We start from the raw sequence: 23,179 nt of genomic DNA on the forward strand, positions 1-23,179 counted from the left end.
TGCAAGTGAAAAAAAACAAGTGCTGGAAGGCCAACACAAACATCAAGGCGAGGCAAGTGATATAGTCGCATACTTGTTGGCTAGGACAAAAGTGTGATGCATATCAATGCATGAACAAGTAAAACAAGCAACACACAATATGGTCACATTCGAACCATTTCACGTACTCGACTTCGCATAGGGGATTCACAACTCATCCTACCCTAGGGGTCCTCGTACTCAATAGTCGTGCTTGCTTCGTGCTTTGGCGAGGAGTCCGCTCATTATTCTAGGTCTTCTTTCGGTGTTGCTATGTTTCTTGTTGTTGTTTGCTAAAAAAATTTGGGTCGAGCTAGAAGGAGTCCTTCACGATTTGTCATGTGGTAAGCTGCCAACGAAGGTGGTTCCTCTCGGCTGTCGTTGACAGGGTCTTTTGTAGGTCTCGTAATCCTGCCAATGTCTTCTTGCCTTCCAAGGCGTTGAAAGTTCCAAGTGGGCAACCTTTATGCAATGACACTAATAATCCTTGATAGAGTTCTGACCTGTCAATTACGTTGATGACAACATCGACACCAAGAGCGGGTGTCACATCCCTAGATTTACCAATTGGTGTTTAGCTAGATTGTGAATCATATCTTATTTTGCATTAAAAATTGAAGTGGGGATTGAATAAACCCTAGCACCTCACCTTAATCAAACCAATTCAAATGATGTGAATTTTCAATGAACCCAAAAGGGCCTTAAAAATGTTCATCTTTTCTGTTAAATATTGGAAACAATATTTCAAGGATGATTAATATTTTCCAAACAGTGTTGGCATTTAAAATAATCCATGAATGTCAGTGGAAATTGCCAAAATAAGTAGCTATAACTATTTTAGCCATTATAAAATGTTGAATCATTCTGTGGAGCTTGGAAATATTCCATCTAAACCCCCACAAATATATTCCACATTTTAGGAAATAGTTTAGAGCCAAAAATAAATAAAACAAATGCTTGAATTGCAAAACAGTAAGAATAAAGAAAATAAAATGGAAAACCGTTATCTGTCGCCGGCCCAGCCCATCTCCTACTTCCCTGTCCTCTTCCTCCTTGCCAGTGGGCAAGCATGAGGTGGATGCCGCCTCCTCCGACGGCAGCACGCAGCAGCGTGCCTGCCTGGCCACCCCATCACGCTGGCAAGGGGATAAGCACCCCCAGGAGCCATTATGGCGCTCCCATCTCGCCATTCGCCCCCTCTCTCCTCTTACTCTCTCTGCCGCCAAGGCCGCAGTGCAAGGTCACGGTCGCTAGGCTGCTCCAGCCGTCCTCCCCTGCCTCTGAGGCGCGCAATAGCTTCGCCTCGACGACCAGCAGCTCCACGTGCGAAGAAACGACGCCAAGAGCCCCTGCAACGCCAGATCATCGTTGTCTTCCTCCTCAGGTCACCGACGATTTCTGCCGTCGTTCGATGACCTCGACGAGGCCCGAGCTCCCGCAGCCGCCGAGCTCGTCGCCGGCATCGACTCCGCCCTCTTTAGCCCCACGAACTTGCAAAAACGGATGCACGGGCGAACGGTCGTTCTAACGGTGCCCTCCGCCATCCATTTGGTCGCCGGAGGAGCATTTTCGATGCCCTCCGCCGTCTCTCAAGCCACCGGCGGCTCATCGCCGGTGGGTTTGACCCCATCGCCGGCGGGTTTCACTCCCTTGAGTCTATGACAAGTGGGGCCAGCCCCTGAATAATTAGTTTAAGTCAAATAAAAATAATTAATTATTTAAATTCTAAACAAACAGTGACATGTGGGTCCAGGTCTGTTAATTAACTAATTAACTTAAATATTAGTTGATTTTTAACTAGAGTCACTAACCAGTGGGTCCCACTGGTCAGGTTTGACCAGCAACGGCCAGTTTGACGTGCCGAGGTCATGCTGATGTAGTAAATCCATTTTAGTGATTAAAACAATTCCAGATTTAGTTCAAAATTTCAAAAATTCATAGAAATTAATATGTAACTCAGATTAAAATAATTTATTTATGAAAATTGATCAGAAAAATCCAAAGAACACAATGGTGTTATTTTCATGCATGCTAAATTAAGTTATACATGAGCATCAGGTCAAATCAATTAAAAGGAGTATATGGAAATAACTATTTGAAGTGGCATTTGAAACTATGTATCAAACCAACTTCAAACCAAACCATTATAGATGCATTAGCTCATCCACCATATTATTGTCATGCCATGATCATGCATCATATTGCTGCACTTGCTGTGTATTGATCGTGAATGTTTGATTCGGTAGGCTCCGTTCCACAGGATACTCAGGAGTATCCGACGGAAGGAGTGTATCCTTCCGTTGATCCACAAGGCAAGCACCATTTTTTATCATCCCGATAAAATCCCATGTTCTCGCTCCTACTCTCGCTTATTGCATTAGGAAAAAATGCTACAAATGCTTTTACTTCGGTAGCTGAACCCATTCCTTTGCATGACATGTCCTTGTCACAGTAAATAGCTAAACCTTGCAACCTAGCATACATCGTAGATGCTTGTGCCTTGGTCTATTTCATCTGGGTGATGAACAGGAATGAATGAATGTGTTCTGGTGACAAAAGGTTAAGTGTTGAACCTATTTTGGTAAAGGTACCAATGAAAGGCTATCTAGGGGTACATGGCGGGTTGTTTCATTGGAACCGTTCTTAGGAACTGAGTTCCGTGTATGTAATCCAATGGACCCTCTTGACTTATTAATCGCCTAGTACTCGGTCCAAGAGTTGCAAGTAGTTTCTGGTGTTATAGCATATGCTGGAGGCCGTGCATAGTGCTGACCTTAGAGGAGGGCTATGACGCAGTAGGCAGTGGCACGGTGTACCAAGTGGCACCCGGATGGTGGGCTTGGGAACCCTGCGCACATCGTTTGGGACCGTAGCGGAAACTTCACCCGGACTTCCGTGCGGGTTCACTCTCAAATAGGCGATAAACCTGGACTAGGTATTAGTGTGGTTAACGGTCGTGGCCGACTCCCTCGCTGGGCTTCTGCTTGAAGGTTGCCGAGGTGCTTAAAGTGCACATGGCGATAAGTGGAGAGAGCGTGTGTGAAGAAGTACACCCCTGCAGGGTTATAATCTATTCGAATAGTCGCGTCCGTGGATATGGACTACTTGGAAACATATGTTGTTCATAGATAACTTAATGGCTACGCATAAAAGTATCAAGATAAGTGTGAGTATCATGTATGGCATTTCCGTAGGGAGACGGGAAAGAATCCATGATGGTATATTGTTGTGGTGGTAGTGGACTCGTGTACGACTTATTAAAGTTTGTTCAAAAATAATTAAAGTTGTAGCAAAGGCTAGCCAAGAGTCAAAGCTGGCTTGTTGCATGAAACCGCACAACCGCTTTGTTGATACTTGTGCATGAATAGATAGATCTGATTTAAAGTCTTGCTGAGTACCTTCGTACTCATGTTTGCTTAATAAATGTTGCAGAAGACACCCACGAGCCAGCAGGTGGGTTCTACCTAGACGTTGATGATGACGATTAGCTGGTGTCCCAGCTACGACCTGGCCCCTTTCAGAAGGGATCTGTAGATACTCAGGCTTTATGCCTTTTCCTTTCATCTGTCTGTACTCAGACAGTTTTAATGCTTCTATATGGCTTGTATGACTTTGCTTTTATGACTTGAGTGTCGGGTCATGTGACCCCCTACCTGTATGAACTTATTATGCAAGGCTCTTCCGAGTCTTCTAAATAAATGTTGTGATGTTGTATGGTTACGTTGTGATGCCATTGTTGTATCTATACATATTGAGTATGTCATGCATACATGTGATGTGTTGCGATATGTATGGGGTTTGACACCTAGTTGTATGCCTTTAGAAGCCCTCTTTATAGAGAAATGCCCCTCTGTGCTTCCACTGAGCCTTGGTAGCTCACAACTGCTCTGGACATATTGGTTGACCGGCATGTATCCTTCTTAGCTGATGTGTCTGTCCCTATGGTGAAATGTCACGCGGTGTAATGGAGTCCCTATAGCTTGCTACGACTCATCTACACATGATGATGACCGACACCTGCTTTGTTGGGTTATGTATGTATGTCTTTGCACAGTTGTGCCACTTGAGTTTATGACTAGTTATGTCGACCCGGGTTCTTTGCCATTGGAATGCTAGCGACACAATTGCATATGTGAGTCAAAAGACGCAAAGGGTCCTGGCTAAGGTAAGGTGGCAGCCAAGGGGTTAACCGTGCGTGAAACCGCAAAGTGATGTGATGTGTTACATGCTGGATTCCGATGGCTTAGGTCGGGGTCCCGACAGTGTTGGTATCAGAGCCTCACTGACTATAGGACTACCAAGCTAAACTGGTCGAAGTCGAGTCTAGAAATGCTTTAGTTATATATAAGGGAATTGTTTATGGAAGGGAACATAAGGCTCTTGCTTCTCTTCTCAAGTCATTCTGTCGTGCTCACCCTCATATTTTCTACGGGGATTAAGAACTAGGCTTCTTACCTATCTCTCAGTATCGCGTGTTACTATCCTATAGATTGTAGGGAAGTGGTTCGAGAGTCAATCCGAGTTTTCTAGTTTGTTTCGAGGAAAAATAAGTATTTGTTGATCATGGAACCTTGAACCTGACAGTTGAGTGGTTATGCTTATAAATTTTGGAATGTTAATAATATTATTAGATTGATTGTTTGTTGGTTGCCTGAGTGACTGAAACTTGTGTGAAATTTGAAACTTTTCGAAACTTTTGAATGAGAGGGAATAAAATGACTTTCCCCTTCTCCGATGAATTCAAATTCAATCTTTTAAAAGCAATGAGAGAAGATGACATGACTTCTTCAACTATAAAGAATTTGAACGGAGATATTTGCATTGAATTCTTTTGCATTTCCATTCGTTTTCTTCGTGCAACAAAATGCCGGGAAATACATTCTAGAGCGGAGGAACATGACCGTTGAACCCACGGGCATTTTGAAAGTTATTTCAACCCTCAAACTTAGAGGATCATTTGAAAATTATTTGCAAAAGAAAATGAACCTTTTCGGCAATTTTGTGAAAATATTTTTTTCTGAAGTTTTTATTTTGGCCGTGGAAAAATGCCCATCGTCTGTATTTTATTTTTCTGATAATTTTAGTATATAAAAACTCTTTATTCCGAATTGATTTGATTTCCTTTGTAACGTTTTAGTTTCCTAGTTTCAAAAATAGGAAGGAAATCACTTTTATTAGGAATACCTCCTGGCCCATTAAAACCTTTCCCTATTTTGGCCCAACAGAGATCATCTTCTTCCTCCTTTCTTCTTCACGTGACGGAAAACCTTCCATCCATGGAGAGGAGATCCCCACCTCCGGGATTCGCGAAGCTCATTCCTTCCCGGCGCCTCCCGTCGCCTCTATAAGAAGCCCCACGTCATCCTCGTTCCATTCCCGTTGAAACCGCCGCCTCTCCTCGCCTCTAGCTCGCGCACCCCTCACCGGAGTCGGCACCGGAGAACACCACAGAACTCCTCCACCTCGCAACGACCAGGAGCTTTTCTCTAGCAGCTCCTCCACCTCGCCACCTCCCTACACCTCCTCCACCTCCCCCACTTCGGCTCCACCTCGCTGCTCCTCCCCACCCCCACGAAATAGCTTCTGCCAGGAGACACCAGCAGTTTTCTCCTCCACCTCGCCCCCCTGCAGCCCCCCCTCCCTCCACCTCGCCTCCCCACCCCTGCCGAGAGCCCCCACCTTTCGGCCCCCTTCCCCACCCCGCCGGAGTGCCCCCCCTCCCCGCCGGCGACCCACCCCACCAGAGCCCCCTTCCCACCTCGGCCATTACAGCCACGGGAGCAACCCCTGGCCGAGGTAAGGCCCCTCCCTCCTTTCTTTTTGTACATGTTTTGTTTTTTTAGTTTTAGCCCTTAGATCTCTAGTAGATGGTGTAGATTATATATTAGGTACCTCTTCGGTTTATATTAGAAAACCAGCGGTTTTTGTTTCACTTAACGTTTAACCAGCAAGTTTTGCTTAGCATCGGCCGTTTGCTCCTAAGTTTGCAGCAACCAGCACCCGCAGCCTATAGCAACATGCCACGTGTACCCCTATTAGTTAGCTAGTTATCTTCAGTTTTTTCTGTCTAAATTGCAAAAACAGAAAGTTTCGATCTTGTTTGGGCCACAACTTTTGATACCGAAGTCCAATGATAGTGATTCTTTTTCCAGTAGCTCACAAATTTCCTGTAGTTTTTAAAAACATATAATTTGTCTCTGTTAGAAATTTTCAAATACAAGTTAGATCAGATTTAGTTTAAACCTTGTTTTGCCTATTCCAGGAGTTAAAAATAGTTTTTAATTTGATTCCTTTTGGTACTGATCACTAGTGATCTTATGTATCAGTGGTAAAAATTTCAGATTTGTTTGAGTATTTTAGCTTACCGTTTCATGTGAAACAATTTCTGTTTCACCTCTTTTAGGATTTCGGCTAATTCCTTTTCTAGCTTTGTTTGAAAATATTTTTATTTATTATTTCAGAAATATTATGTTTTGTTTCTGTTAGATAAACAGTAGTTTTGCAACAAGTTTTTATTTTAGTTTTATTTGTTTTCACGAAATCAATTCTAGTTCCTTAGTAACTTGCAATTGGTTTCCGCATTGTTCCAAATCCCGTTTGGGAATACTTTCAAAAAGTTTTGTGAAAAATACTTTATTTTATCTTAGTTAAACTTATATCTTAGTTCCTTGTTATTATTTTCTGTTAGACAAAAACTATTTAGTGTTTGACGTAGTAGAAGACTCCCTAGTCTTATTTGAAGTTTCTTTCGGATTCCTATTCGCTCTCTCTTTTGTTTTGATTGTTAGAATGCTTGCTAGTATGAGTGCTTATGTGAATGATATGTTTGTTATATAGATTTCATCGGAGAGTGACGAGTAGTCTATCAAGTTATTTCTCGACAAATTCTTCTTCGTCAACATCACCAGGCAAGTCACTTTGATCATACTATCACCTATGTTTTATGCATCGTAGTTCTACCATCCTATGCCCAATTGCATGCTGCCTAGGTACTTGGAAACTTTAGTATAAGTTGTAGTATCCTGTGGTAGGCACACAACAACCCCGATACTTGGCCCCGGGACGACAATTTCTTAATGCTATGCTTGAGTAGACGGGTTATCGGTTGAGTGTATATCACGAGTGATGCGAGGTTGATATAATAATCAAGACCGGCTAAGACAAGATTTTCAAGACCTCAGACGCAATGCAACTCTGGGTGAAGGACGGTTGATCGGCTCCCTGGAGAACCCAGTGGATGCCCGGGATGCTGGAGAGGCCATGTCATCCTGCGGAAAGCTTCACCCAGGCTCAAAGAGACGGACGAATATTTTCAAGACCCAAGGCTTACCTGCACAACCACAAGTCATTATGGGCTCTGGCTTGGTTGGACAACGCGGCAACTCTGGACAGGCGGTGCTAGCAGATGTAGACGAACGGTAGGAATGGATGGGCACCGACAGGGATTCAGAGGGACCCATTGAAAGACCATGTTTTGATCATCCGGTCTTCAAACGCCCTGAAGTGCGAGGACATACACGGAGGCGATCAAATCTTGTGGGGAACGTGTGCAAAACTCTGCAGAGTACTCAAACCTAATCGATTAGCCGTGTCCACGGTCATGGACAACTTGAGCCAAAGGAACTGAAGTTATCTGGATTTCTCAACACCATTATATATATTTCATGAGGGTAATTATTGACAACTCGGGTACGAGAACTGGTTGGCGGAACCATCTCGTTAACAACCAACTTTTGTAGTAACATTTTGCTTTTAGCCCCCTCTTGATGTAGGAGAAAACTTGCTTTTCGCTAGAAACTTATAGCCCCACCTGCCATATATGCATATAGTATAGATGATTACTTTTCACCCCTCTCTTATGTGACTTGCCGGCATATTCAATATGCTGACCTACATGGCTGCAACGTCTTATGTTCCAGATATTTTCTTCGACAAGTAAGAGTACGATTCAGGGTTACGGTCTACACTCAACTTGCCGTTGGTGTTTATTGGGACTCCACTCCCTTGACCGCTTCCGTTGAGATATTTAAGGTATATATCAATTTTACGCTATTTTACATGTGATTGCCCTTTGATATATACAATGATGTACTGTGTGTGCCAGCATACTGATCCAGGGATGGCATAGAAACACACAGGCTTGACTCGTCTTGAGTCGGGTCGCTACAGAAATGGTATCAGAGCACATGTTGACTGTAGGACGTGACCCCTAGAAACTGGAAATTTCTTAGGAAAGGATCTCTCAAAAATTTTATTTTCAACAACACCTTTTACTTCTCATCTCTTCTGATTTCATCGAATGTTCCCTCTCACCTCAAATAGTTAGACAATACCCTTACCCTTTCGACCTCATGAAGAATCAACGGAGTTCTACTTCAAAGTAAAGAGGATTTCACACGCGTTTCAAGGATTGAAGCTGCACCTATTGAAGACTCTCAATACCCGAAGAACTCAAAGACCCTGAAGTGTCCGAAAAATTATATGACCATTAGAAGTCCAAACCCCTTTTATATACTCACGTTAGATACGATGATTTGTGAGCCGTCTTAGGTGTGTGTTTTCCGACGGCCATAAATAAAACCTATTCTCAAAAATATTGTTTGTATCTCCCTCCCTCTCTTACCCGTCTCACCCCCAAAACCTCAACCCTATCAGATGGAGTTTGAAGCTGGACTTGTAGTCTCTGGACCAATGACCCAGCTGGAAGCTGAGATATGGATTCAGAACATGGAGAACCACTTCGGGAGCAACTTGATCTCAAGGAAGTATGAAGTGGAACACGCTCTTCAGTACTTTACCCGAAGTGCTGCTATCTGGTGGAAAATGCACCATGCCATACAAGGATTTAGTGGAGCAGAAAGTTGGGGCGAATTCAAGAACACTCTGTTAAGATCCCGACTTATTCAGAAGTGCTATGATAATCCGAAGAAGAATACTTGTGCATGCAAGATCTGTGGAGAAATAGGACACACCCAGGAAGAACACAAGCATGGATGCACTCATTGTGAAGAAAATCACCCAGCTGAGGAGTGCCCAACTAGTCAGGTGACTTGTTTCTTGTGTGAAGGAACCACCCACTACCCAGCTCAGTGTCACATTTACCCCCAAGGTGCAACAAGTTGTCAAGCAGCAGAAAGATGCAGTGAAGGAAACCCTCAAGAAGAAGACTCTAGAGGAACCGGTAATGAATGAAAGTATTGAAGACCCAGATGGACAAGGTCTGACCAGATTTTTCTCCAATGCATGCTACTCATGTGGAGAAGAAGGACATTATTCACAGGACTGCACGAAGAGAAGCCAAGAGTATCTGGGAAACTTCCCGACGGAAAAAGTGGAGTTTGATCCATTTGAAATAAAAGAACTGGCCAAAACAAAGGAGTCTGGAAAGAAGAAAAAGTACCCTCGAAAGAGCCAAATCTCTGCGGACATAGACCTGAGTCATGTCAGATGTTACAAGTGTATGAAATTTGGCCACCACAAATACATGTGCTCAGGAAGGAAGCCGGGAATCCAAGGAGCAAAAGCAGAAGCTAAGAAGCCTCGAGACTTGTCAGAAATCATTTGCTTTTGTTGCAAGGAAGCAGGACATTTTGCAAGCGATTGTCCACAAAGGAAGAAAGCTAGAATGGAGTAGTTAAGTTTTGACCATGGCAATAAGTGTAATCCGAAGCACTCTTGTTTTTCATGAGATCATGGAGTGAATTATTTTTTTGTAACAGAAGTCCCTGAGATTATAATAACATCATGAATAAATGGAATTTATTGTCTCATGATTGTCTATGTTGAAACTGTATGCGTTGTTTCTCTTCAAACAAAGATCTCTGAACAATTATGAGGATATGAGAAAATATGGTCTATGCAGACATGAGTATAATTCAATTTTAAGTGTGGTAGTAATCGGTAAACCCACAAGATCCATTGAGTAGGAGTGTACCATGATTATCAAGGAGCACCTCGGAAAGTTCGAGTGGAACTAGAGTACCTCCAAGAGAGGGAGATAAATAAAGTTGGCAGAAATGCTCGACCATACCGAACCATGTGGATGGCAGCATTTGTAATAGAGTACTTTTGAATTGGAGTTTTTGATAAGAAATTAAGGATGTAATAAAGGATTGATTATGAAATGCATATGATTTATGGAAGAAGCTATGATGGATCAGCAAACGTTTCCTTAGGAGCATACGAAAACCTGAGAGTTGTGAAGATACGATAGATGTTTCGTTCAGCTTGCAGAACCAATGGATTATCCGAACTTCGTTCGTGGACAAGAGAAATTCTGCAACGCTTGTGAGGATGCCCAAGTGTTAGAATGCGAGATTCGCTAAACCTTATACAGAGAAATGATTTGGGTGCGGAATGGATTGATCACCATGACGACTTACTCTTATCATTTATCTTGCTATTCGGAATGGTAAATCTGAGAGACTTGCCCATATAGAGAGACGGCGTTCTTTGAAGCTTTTGTTTAAGCCTTAGAATGGTACTAGGAAAGCCCCATGTACATGGCACTTGTTGTCACGCGTAAGAAATTTTACGGTGAGGATGAAACCAAGACCCCTCTCTCTGCAGGATAGCCACAAATGGTAGACCACCATGAGAATCATCGATAGGTTAGTTAGAATTGATCACGAGACTGTCAGTTAAGAAGACCCAGTGATGGAAGAAGCTTATATCAACGGGAGAGCATCACCAAAGGATTTAATATAAAGACTGTGCGATGTCAGTTGCCAAAACCCCAAAGGATCGTTAAAGCATTTTGAGGGACCAGTATCTCTCATTTTAAGTGTGGTAGCATCCCACCTTGCCGGAGATTGGATTTGTTAGAAGACCCCCGATCCCTAACCTCTCTTTCTAGCCTCTTCGAATCTCGAGCACGAGATTCATTTTAAGTGTGGTAGTTTGTAACATCCCAAAATTATAAATTTTGGAATGTTAATAATATTATTAGATTGATTGTTTGTTGGTTACCTGAGTGACTGAAACTTGTGTGAAATTTGAAACTTTTCGAAACTTTTGAATGAGAGGGAATAAAATGACTTTCCCCTTCTCCGGTGAATTCAAATTCAATCTTTTAAAAGCAAAGAGAGAAAATGACATGACTTCTTCAACTATACAGAATTTGAACGGAGATATTTGCATTGAATTCTTTTGCATTTCCATTCGTTTTCTTCATGCAACAAAATGCCGGGAAATACATACTAGAGCGGAGGAACATGACCCTCGAACCCACGGGCATTTTGAAAGTTATTTGAACCCTCAAACTTAGAGGATCATTTGAAAATTATTTGCAAAAGAAAATGATCCTTTTTGGCAATTTTGTGAAAATAATTTTTTCTGAAGTTTTTATTTTTGCCGTGGAAAAATGCCCATCATCTATATTTTATTTTTCTGATAATTTTAGTATAAAAAACTCTTTATTCTGAATTGATTTGATTTCCTTTTTAACGTTTTAGTTTCCTAGTTTCAAAAATAGGAAGGAAATCACTTTTATTAGGAATACCTCCTGGCCCATTAAAACATTTCCCTATTTTGGCCCAACAGAGATCATCTTCTTCCTCCTTTCTTCTTCACGTGACAGAAAACCTTCCATCCATGGAGAGGAGATCCCCACCTCCGGGATTCGCGAAGCTCATTCCTTCCCGGCGCCTCCCGTCGCCTCTATAAGAAGCCCCACGTCCTCCTCGTTCCATTCCCGTTGAAACCGCTGCCTCTCCTCGCCTCTAGCTCGCGCACCCCTCGCCGGAGTCGGCACCGGAGAACACCAGAGAACTCCTCCACCTCGCCACGACCAGGAGATTTTCTCCAGCAGCTCCTCCACCTCGCCACCTCCCTGCACCTCCTCCACCTCCCCCACTTCGGCTCCACCTCGCTGCTCCTCCACACCCCCATGAAAAAGCTTCTGCCAGGAGACACCAGCAGTTTTCTCCTCCACCTTGCCCCCCCTGCAGCCCCCCCTCCCTCCACCTCGCCTCCCCACCCCTGCCGAGAGCCCCCACCCTTCGGCCCCCTTCCCCACCCCGCCGGAGTGCCCCCCCTCCCCGCCGGCTACCCACCCCACCAGAGCCCCCTTCCCACCTCGGCCATTACAGCCACGGGAGCAACCCCCGGCCGAGGTAAGGCCCCTCCCTCCTTTCTTTTTGTACATGTTTTGTTTTTTTAGTGTTAGCCCTTAGATCTCTAGTAGATGGTGTAGATTAGATATTAGGTACCTCTTCGGTTTATATTAGAAAACCAGCGGTTTTTGTTTCACTTAACGTTTAACCAGCAAGTTTTGCTTAGCATCGGCCGTTTGCTCAAGTTTGCAGCAACCAGCACCCGCAGCCTATAGCAACATGCCACGTGTACCCCTATTAGTTAGCTAGTTATCTTCAGTTTTTTCTGTCTAAATTGCAAAAACAGAAAGTTTCGATCTTGTTTTGGCCACAACTTTTGATCCCGAAGTCCAATGATAGTGATTCTTTTTCCAGTAGCTCACAAATTTCCTGTAGTTTTTAAAAACATATAAGTTGTCTATGTTTGAAATTTTCAAATACAAGTTAGATCAGATTTAGTTTAAACCTTGTTTTGCCTATTCCAGGAGTTTAAAAATAGCTTTTAATTCGATTCCTTTTGGTACTGATCACTAGTGATCTTATGTATCAGTGGTAAAAATTTCAGATTTGTTTGAGTATTTTAGATCACCGTTTCATGTGAAACAATTTCTGTTTCACCTCTTTTAGGATTGTTAGAATGCTTGCTAGTATGAGTGCTTATGTGAATGATATGTTTGTTATATAGATTTCATCGGAGAGTGACGAGTAGTCTATCAAGTTATTTCTCGAGAAATTCTACTTCGTCAACATCACCAGGCAAGTCACTTTGATCATACTATCACCTATGTTTTATGCATCGTAATTCTACCATCCTATGCCCAATTGCATGCTGCCTAGGTACTTGGAAACTTTAGTATAAGTTGTAGTATCCTGTGGTAGGCACACAACAACCCCGATACTTGGCCCCGGGACGACAATTTCTTAATGCTATGCTTGAGTAGACGGGTTATCGGTTGAGTGTATATCACGAGTGATGCGAGGTTGATATAATAATCAAGACCGGCTAAGACAAGATTTTCAAGACCTCGGACGCAATGCAACTCTGGGTGAAGGACGGTTGATCGGCTCCCTGGAGAACCCAGTGGATGCCCGGGATGCTGGAGAGGCCATGTCATCCTGCGGAAAGCTTCACCCAGGCTCAAAGAGACGGACGAATATTTTCAAGACCCAAGGCTTACCTGCACAACCACAAGTCATTATGGGCTCTGGCTTGGTTGGACAACGCGGCAACTCTGGACAGGTGGTGCTAGCAGATGTAGACGAACGGTAGGAATGGATGGGCACCGACAGGGATTCAGAGGGACCCATTGAAAGACCATGTTTTGATCATCCGGTCTTCAAACGCCCTGAAGTGCGAGGACATACACGGAGGCGATCAAATCTTGTGGGGAACGTGTGCAAAACTCTGCAGAGTACTCAAACCTAATCGATTAGCCGTGTCCACGGTCATGGACAACTTGAGCCAAAGGAACTGAAGTTATCTGGATTTCTCAACACCATTATATATATTTCATGAGGGTAATTATTGACAACTCGGGTACGAGAACTGGTTGGCGGAACCATCTCGTTAACAACCAACTTTTGTAGTAACATTTTGCTTTTAGCCCCCTCTTGATGTAGGAGAAAACTTGCTTTTCGCTAGAAACTTATAGCCCCACCTGCCATATATGCATATAGTATAGATGATTACTTTTCACCCCTCTCTTATGTGACTTGCCGGCATATTCAATATGCTGACCTACAGGGCTGCAACGTCTTATGTTCCAGATATTTTCTTCGACAAGTAAGAGTACGATTCAGGGTTACGGTCTACACTCAACTTGCCGTTGGTGTTTATTGGGACTCCACTCCCTTGACCGCTTCCGTTGAGATATTTAAGGTATATATCAATTTTACGCTATTTTACATGTGATTTCCCTTTGATATATACATTGATGTACTGTGTGTGCCAGCATACTGATCCAGGGATGGCACAGAAACACAGAGGCTTGACTCGTCTTGAGTCGGGTCGCTACATTGACTAGGTGCATCAATGTACCGGGTCACACGACCATGTTGGTCAGGATGATGTTCGTAGCCGGTTACCGCTTGTACCCAGAGTATACAGTGGAGGAGCAGTACCGGGATTTTAACCAGAGCCAGTATGTGTGTACTGTTAGGGTATATCCATATTACCGTGGAGCTGAGGAGCCAATCCATTGGTCTTATTGTGACACCCTCGATTTAATCATACGCTAATCATACACGCAAATGCGTACGATCAAACTCAAGGACTCACGGGAAGATATCACAACACAACTCTAGACACAATTAAAACATACAAGCTTCATATTACAAGCCAGGGGCCTCGAAGGCTAGAATGTGGAAGTTCGATAAACACACGAGTCACCGGAAACAACAATATCTGAGTACAGACATAAAACATGGGGTGCCTTAAAGAAGGCTAGCACAAAAGATACAATGATCGAGCGAGGCGAGGCCTCCAGCCTGTGAACCTCCTAACTACTCCTGGTCTTCAACGGCCTCCACGAAGAAGTCACCAATGGGGTAGCAGACGTCGACAGGAAACTCCATCTCCTGGGCTCCATCATCTGGTCGCAGCAACGGATCAAGGGGACAAAGGGGGAGCAAAGAAACGGTGAGTACTCATCCAGAGTACTCCAAGACTTACATCAGAACTATGTTAAGTATGCATCAGTATCAAAGAAGGGGTTTATATGTGGACTGACTGCAGCAATGAGAGAAAAGAGAGAAGGCCTAGTCCTATCGAAGACTAGCATCTTCAGGGGTCTTGCAGCAATAGACGAGATTAGAGCAAGGTAACACAAATAAAAATAGTCATATTGTTGCAGCAATATTAATATGAGGTCACGCCCAGAGATCCTCCCTCGACTCCGAGCGAGGAAGCAATCCCGGAGCAACAAATTCCAGTTAAGTAACAATTGTAGTTGTATAAGATCAGGGCACAACTCCAAGTCGTCCTGTAACCAAGGACACGGCTATTCGAATAGATAAGTTCTTCCCTGTAGGGGTGCACAACATACTCCCCGACGCGCTCCATAACACTCTGGCCGGACACACTTTTCTGGGTCATGCCCGGCCTCGGAATATCGACACGTCGCAGCCCCGCCTAAGCTCAGCAGAGAGGCCAGCCCGCCGGTCTAACTCCGAAGCACAAGGGGTTCGTGGGCCCACTTGCCATCCGCGCTCCTGCACGATGCGAGGACGGCCGATGTCAGTCCTAGCGATGCATCTCGAGACCACTCGGGCTTGCGCCGCTCCATCGCTGACGTCTGAAGAGCTTCGGCTGATACCACGATGTCAAGTACCCATAATTCGTCCCACGCAGACGGTTAGTGCGTAATAAGGCCTTCCGACCAACCCAGATCAAATACCCAAATCCATTATCATTTTAATTAAGTCATCGACACAACCACGTGGGAATCCACCCCCTAACATCTCTTCATCAAAGATCCCAGGAACATGGCCAAGTAACTGTGTGGTTGTAACATTAGGGGGAATCCGAGGTATCACCTCGTTGGATCCCGAACGATGTAACCGTCAAGGTGGACCTAGAGGAATAACCCTCGAGGGTCCCACACTTGAGGGGTTGAACGACAGAGGCATCGTCGGGAATGGTGAAAGAGGAATCACCCTCGATAACCACGACCGACTAGCTGTAATACAGAGATATCATCAGGAGTACTTCGCGAGGTGTCACCATCAGTACCCGATAGTATCTCTGTAGTGTCGCACAACTAAGGGGGGTGTAAGTGTTGTGTCAGGTCTGGCTCGTCAATCAGGGATCGAGACTTGAAATCAAAGCGGGGCAACTGAATTAAGGGGTCAGAGGGAATGACTGCTCCACCTATACTAAGCAGATTAAAAGTACAATACTGAAAGTAGCAGTTCATCAAAAATAGGCTATGCATCAGATATAGGAGCTAACTACAACAGTAGCAAAATTCTAATGCAAGCAGGAGGAAGAAATACATAGGCGATATAGGGATGATCAAGGGGGTTTGCTTGCCTTGTTGCTCTGTGGCAAAGGGCTGGTCGGCAGGGTCGTAGATGTACCCGGTAGCAGCGTCAGTCTCGGGGTCTACCGGTAAGAAGAGGGGGAAGAAACATTAAATAACAGCAACAGGTGCAACACTAAGCATGACATGGCAATATGCAGGCAAGGCATGAGCTAACGCAGTAACATCCGTCATAGACGGGTCGGGAAAATATCAGATGATATTTCCTGGGTCTCTGGCTACTACCGTTCAGACTCAAAACGATGGAAAAGTTCCACATTTGCTATGCTAGGGACGCGTGACAAACGAATGGACCGAGTATCCGGGTTCGTCTCGCTCTCCTGATCAACTTTCATTTAAAAATATTTTGATCTGACTTACGATTTATTTTATATTATTTTTTAATTTTTTATTAATATTTAGGAATTAAAAAACAGATTTAATTAATTATTAAATGCTATTATGACATCACATGTTGCCATGCTGACATGAGCACTTGACTAGTCAAACTGACTAGTGGGTCTTACGTGTCAGTGGCACAGTTTACTAATTAGGGTTAATTATTAGCTAATCAGATTAATTTAGTGAGAGAGACCCACGTGTCATATGCTGCCTAGTATATTCTATTTAACTTAATTAATAGATTCAGCTAACAGCTTATTTAACTAGCTTACCTAATCTTTAAATAGTGCAACTAACTAAATACTTATTTATCTATTATTATTATTATATTAAGTCCTAATTATTCCAAAATAGTATTTACTACTTAAATAACTGATTAGTCCAATTAGTTAAATTATTAATATTAATTAATTATAAAATTATTTCTATTTTCTAATTCTTGTCTTTAGGGCATGGACCCCGCATGTCATTGGGACAGCGAGTACACAAAAACTACACGCACACACACTCGGTGCACACATATATACTTACATGCATACATCCATTTTAACATACATACACACATATTTAAGTTCGTACATACATATCCTCGCACATACATATACGTACATACATATATATCCATGTATACAGACATACGATTATACATAGATTTCTTTTTCTTCTTTCTTTTTGTTCTTTACATTCATCATCCACAAATCACAGGGGGCGCCAGATCAATGGAGAAAGAGGAGAGGGGGCTCAAAGCTCCTGTAGGGAGGAGGCAATGGGCTCGGTGGAGGGCGGCGGCTGACGACGGATCCGGTGCGGTGGCGAGGTGGTAGTGGTGCTTCTGTGGTGGAGGCGGCCGGTCGAGGCTCCGGTAGGCCGGCAGTTGGAGGCGACGCGGGACCAGCGTGGGGAAGCGGAGGCGCGATGGCGCCGGTGTGGCACTGGGCGGCAATGCGAGGCGGCGGGGCGCAGCGGCGCGGCCTATGGCGCGCGCGTGCTGGCGCGAGGGGGGCAGTAGGGGGAGGCGTAGTAGTGCGACGACGACCCGACGGCGGGCGGAGAGGAGAGCCGGCGACGAGGGCACCGGCAGGCGCGGGCTTCGGCCCCCAGCCCCGATCCATTCTGGATCGGGAGGGGCGTGGGGAGGGGTCGAGGTGGGGTGGCGCGCTCGAGGGAAGAGAAGGGAGGCGTGTGGGCGGTAGATGGGGAACGTAGCGATGGGATGGGGGACGAGCGCGGGCGCGCGCTGGGGAAGGTGAGGGGTGATGGGGTGGGTGGCGCTCGTTGCCAGGGGAGAGGAGGTGTGGTCGCTAGGGGAATCTGGGGAGGGCTCACGAGGGGAGGGTAGCGGGCGACGGAAATAGGGCAACGGGAGGAGAGGGCTACGTGGGGGGGTTGGTGACGAGGGGCCTGAGCCCCTCTTGGGATCCCTCCTGGCAGCGCATGTTGGGGAAGTGGGGAGGCGCTGGCTGGCGCTAGGGTTCCCTCCGTGGGGGTCTTATACCCCCAGGTGGGTGGGCCGGTGGGGGGTGTGGCCGGTTGTAACATTTGGCCCAGTTGGGCCGGGGCTTTTGGGGTTTTTCTTTTTTTTCTCTTTTTTATATATAGTTTCTGTTATATATATATAGGAGTTTTAAGTAATCTTAAAAATGCCTGATTCAATTCTATAAATAATGAAGGAATATTCGTCACTCATCCGGCATTTTTATTTTAACATTCGAAAACTTTTCTTATTTTGATTTTATTTTAAATTTGAATTTGGATCGGCTTGAAACTACGTGAGACTACCAATAGTAATCCCGGTGACATGACACCATTAGCATAGGTTTACTGTAGCTTAATTTATCGGGGCTTCACAACTCTCCCCTACTAACAAGAATTCTCGTCCCGAGAATTAAGAGGTAGAAGGAAAGAGCTCGTGGTATTCATCACGAAGATGATCCTCTCGTTCCCAAGTGGCTTCATCTTCAGAATGATTTGACCACTGCACTTTAAGGAACTTGGTAACTTTGCGATGAGTCTAACGTTCAGCCTGGTCAAGAATGCGTACCGGACGCTATATATAAGAAAGGTCTTGTTGCAGTTCAAGCATATCATGATCCACTGCTCGAATAGGATCCTTGAAGCAGCGGTGGAGCTGAGACACATGGAAGACATCGTGAACCTGAGAAAGGTTCGCCAGCAGTTCCAATTGATAAGCCACTTTTCCACGCGATTCTAGAACAGTGAAAGGACCAATATAGCGAGGAGCTAACTTGCCCTTGATCCCGAAACAGTGTGCACATCTCATTGGTGTGACACGAAGACATGCCTTTTTGCTAGGTTGATAGACCATATCTTGATGATGACGGTCATACCGACCCTTCTGACGAGACTGAGCAGCCTTCAGATTCTCATGAATAATGCGGTCTTGATCTTCGGCATGTTGGATAATATCCGGACCGAAGAGTGATCGATCCATTTAGCGGTGGCTCGGGAATTTCATACGAAGCCAAGTGCAAAGGATACTTTGGAGTCAAGGATGTGCAGGAGAGCCAGGTTTCAACCATGTGGAACTTTGGGTTATGGATCCACCATGTGGGCCGAGAGTAGACAGAGGGGTGACATCTTGTACAGTATTGGTAGCAAGACATGTCAGAGGATAACCTGTCAGTTATGTTGGTCAACAACATCGGTACCAAGGGCGGGGGACGAATAGAACCATTTTCCTGCTCGTTGAAACGAGGCGGACCAATAGGCAAGGCTCTTGTCCATCGGCGGCTACCGGAATGTTATCCACAATAGTAACAGGGTCTTACTGACAGAGTTGTATACCGAGAATTTTACCTAAGCAGGGAATTAACACTGCTTAGACAAGTTATGCCACAAGAAAGGTCAAACAGACCAATGGGAAGGCAAAATTTGTTCACAGACACACAAGTATTAGAGTATACCATTACCGAGGAAAACATAGAGTATGGTATACATGATAGGTCATTAAGTGCCTATCCATCTGGATAAAGAGGCAAGAGGAATCATGATGTTTACCCATACTATACGGTTTGGATAATTGATCAGGAACAATTTAGCATTGTGCCTCCAATGTTCTTGTTGACATTGAAGTACCACATTCGTGCTTCGGGATAGAATCGAGATGGTCATACGATAAAGGTTGTACTTTGCATACACAAAGGATTCATCAAAAACAGCATGTAAAATAAGCTGTATAGCTTTCGCATGGAAGGTGGCGAATCTAACATAAAGAAGAATTTATAACAATAGGTCCTTCGGCCCGGTGCGTTGGAAAGACATCACTGTACTGATTTACCTAAAGACCAAAGTTATAATTATTGGGAAATGTTCCAACCATCGTATCTGCCCGAGATTCAAATCTGATTGGTCTCGGGATACCTCAGACTCAAGATGCCTGAGAAGAAAGATGAAGATGCAAGATGCTCATGATATGAGCTACACAAGCAATTCTTGAATCATGAGTTGGATTGTAAGACACATGAACACAATGTCAAGACATCCGTGCCCACATGAAATTCTCACAACACAATGCAACTGAGTTCTCATTTGGGAACCTTCATCGAGGATAACCAGGTTCCATGTGTAAGTCTGGACTAGCTCTTATGAAGGAACTTCTTTTACTTGATCAAATCAGTCAGTGGCTTGGCGTGCTAAGATAAGTTATATGAAGTGAAGATAACAAATCTTTAAAACATACAACACTTCGCACATGTGTGAATGATTTGGTATTTCCCGGGAGGAAGCAAAACAAAACTTTCACATATTCACGGCGGAAAGAGTGTACGTGAACTTTGGGAAAACATTTCTTCTATCAAGCACATTCTTCGTGAGCTAGGCACAAGGATAATGCTTTCAAGAGCTTCATCGCCGAACCATGGATAAGTTGAGGGTGTGGTCGATGCGTTCAGCAACAATCCTTCAAGATTTTGACAGGGAAGAATTTTCAAAATTATAATATCAAGGAGATAACATTTGTCAAATCAAATGGTATAATGTCGTATGCTCGAGGGAACAACAACAATTAAACATTGGTCGAAGGGTGCACTCGGAAATACGGACGGAGTAGCACAACCAATGTCAAAAACGATGAGTCAACACCCAACACACTAAGAATGAAACAATTAGTTGTTAACCTCAAGGCAATAGGGTTACCAGAAGTATTGGAATCACACATCAGAGTTCACTTGTTGGTATTCTCGTTTGAAACAACACGGGACCAAGAAATGAATGGTGATGGTGAGAAGTATTACTATATCAAGAATTCTTAAGACGTGTGCAACAATGCTCACAATATTCATGACATAACAAATGGTAATACTCCAAGGTAGAACATAACATAAGTCGGACAATAAGGAACTCAAAGGACAACACAAAACATGAACACATTTGTGTTGGAGGGAACGCACCAAGGAGGTTGATGATAATACAATTCATCGAGGGGAAGGGAACGTATTTCTCAACATGCATCCGGTTGATACCCTGCAAGAGCTTAGGATGTCGATGATGATCACGAAATTTTTTGTCGAGAAGCTTCATGAAGATGTAATCATTCAACGACATCATCAAGTAAAGGAATAAAGAAGCGAAAGGTTGTCGGAACCACAGATAAGACTGGTAGCTTAGAATCAAAATTGCCTTTCAAAACAGCCAATATGACGTGGAAAAGCTCGATGTGAGCATAACACACAGTTGGAAATGTGTTCCAAACAAGGAGGGCATAGATAGCATGGTCAAGCTCCAACATGACGATGATGATGTAGCTTAACAGCTTGGAATGACATGATCGAGTACAAACTCGTAAGCAAAGAAGATTACTAAAAGTTGTTGAATCGCAATGGGTACTCGATTCAGTTATTGATGTACTCGCGTGTCCAACAACTCAAACACGAGGAAACTGGAATTAATGAAAATATCATAGTTGACGAGGAGCTCACAAAAAGTTATATAGCTTCGTGATATCCTCGAGCTACAAGGAATAACACTCGTAGGTAGATCAACATTAAGGTTTGGACCGATGTATTGGTCTGAAGAAGACAAGTACTTCAACTCGTCTGAGAATGAAATCAAGGTAGCACAGCATGGTCGGAACCACGATTGCAAAGAACAAGATCATAGATACCAGATTTAAACCACATAATGAATGATTATTGACACAAGAAGTTTCTATGATAGGATCAACGTCGTTTCCATGGGCATGAACACAAGTTCAAGGTCGACTCCCACTTCATCAATGCATCACCTGCCATTTACTCCTCGCCTTTGATGAGGTTGTAGCTTGGGAAGATTATCTCGCAAAACACCAGAAGAGCAAGACTCGTGAAACACTCTTCGGGTCATATTGATTTAGGAAGGCATAGGTTCAACCCATCGGGACACCTTAGGAACATATACCACAAACTTCAAGAGTAATTAACACATGCTTGAAGAGCATGGCTGACTAGCACTCTCTGGCAATAGCTAGACGAATGCTTGTTCTCTATTGCTCAACAATTAGAAATTGTCTTGCAATAACCCACCAGCGCGTGGGATCGAGGCAGTTTTCGAGGGTAGAGTATTCAACCCAAATTTGTTGATTCGCCGATTGGAGGTGAGAGGATACTCTCAAGTATTAGCAGCTGAATGTGTAAGATTCAACCACACCTAAAAGATTAATATCTGCAAGCAAAGTAGCAGCAGTAGTGACAGCAGTAGCAAGTAGCAACAGTAGCAAGTAACAACAGTAGCAACAGTAGTAACAGCAGCAGAGAAAAACAAGTAAGAGCAGCAGAGCAAAACAAGTAACAACAGCAGTGGGACAAACTCGTAGGCAATGGGTCGGTGATTTGTTTGGATGATATTCATCATGCAACAACTATAACACGGAGAGATATGTGGCTAGCTCCCGTTCGTCAATGTGATGTAGGCATGCATTCCGTGTGTCGTCATACGTGCTTAGGGAAAAGAACTTGCATGACATCTATTGTCCATCCCTTCCGTGGCAGCAGGGTCCAAAAGGAAACTACAGGATATTAAGGTTCTCCTTTTAATAAAGAACCGGACCAACGCATTAGCACTTGGTGAACACATGAACTCCTCAAACTATGGTCATCACAGGGAGTGGTTCTGGTTATTGTCGCTCCGGGGTTGCCGGATCATAACACATAGTAGGTAACTACAACTTGCAAGATCGGATCTAAAACACACATATATTGGTGACAACATAATAATTTCAGATCTGAAATCATGGCACTCGGGACCTAGTGACAAGCATTAAGCATGGCAAAGTAGTAGCAAGATGAATCTCAGAACATAGTGGATACTAGGGATCAATCCCCGTCAAAACTAACTCGATTACATGATAGATCTCATCCTACTCATCACCGTCCAGATTACTCACGAATAGATTAATCACGAACGACGAAGAGCTTCATGGAATTGGAGAGGGAAGAAGGTTGATGATGACGATGGCAATGATTTCCCCTCTCCGGAGCCCAAAACGGACTCCAGATCTGCCCTCCAGATGAAGAACAGGATGTGGCGGCACCTCCGTATCGCAAACGCGACAAAATCTTCTCTCTTGATTTTTTCTCGGACGAAAGTGAACTTATAGAGCTGATATTGGGGGCGGCAGAGCCACGTGGTCCCCACAAGCTTGCCAGCCGCCAC

Source organism: Hordeum vulgare, chromosome 5H, assembly GCF_904849725.1.
Source record: "Hordeum vulgare subsp. vulgare chromosome 5H, MorexV3_pseudomolecules_assembly, whole genome shotgun sequence".
In the NCBI taxonomy this organism is placed as follows: Eukaryota; Viridiplantae; Streptophyta; class Magnoliopsida; order Poales; family Poaceae; genus Hordeum; species Hordeum vulgare.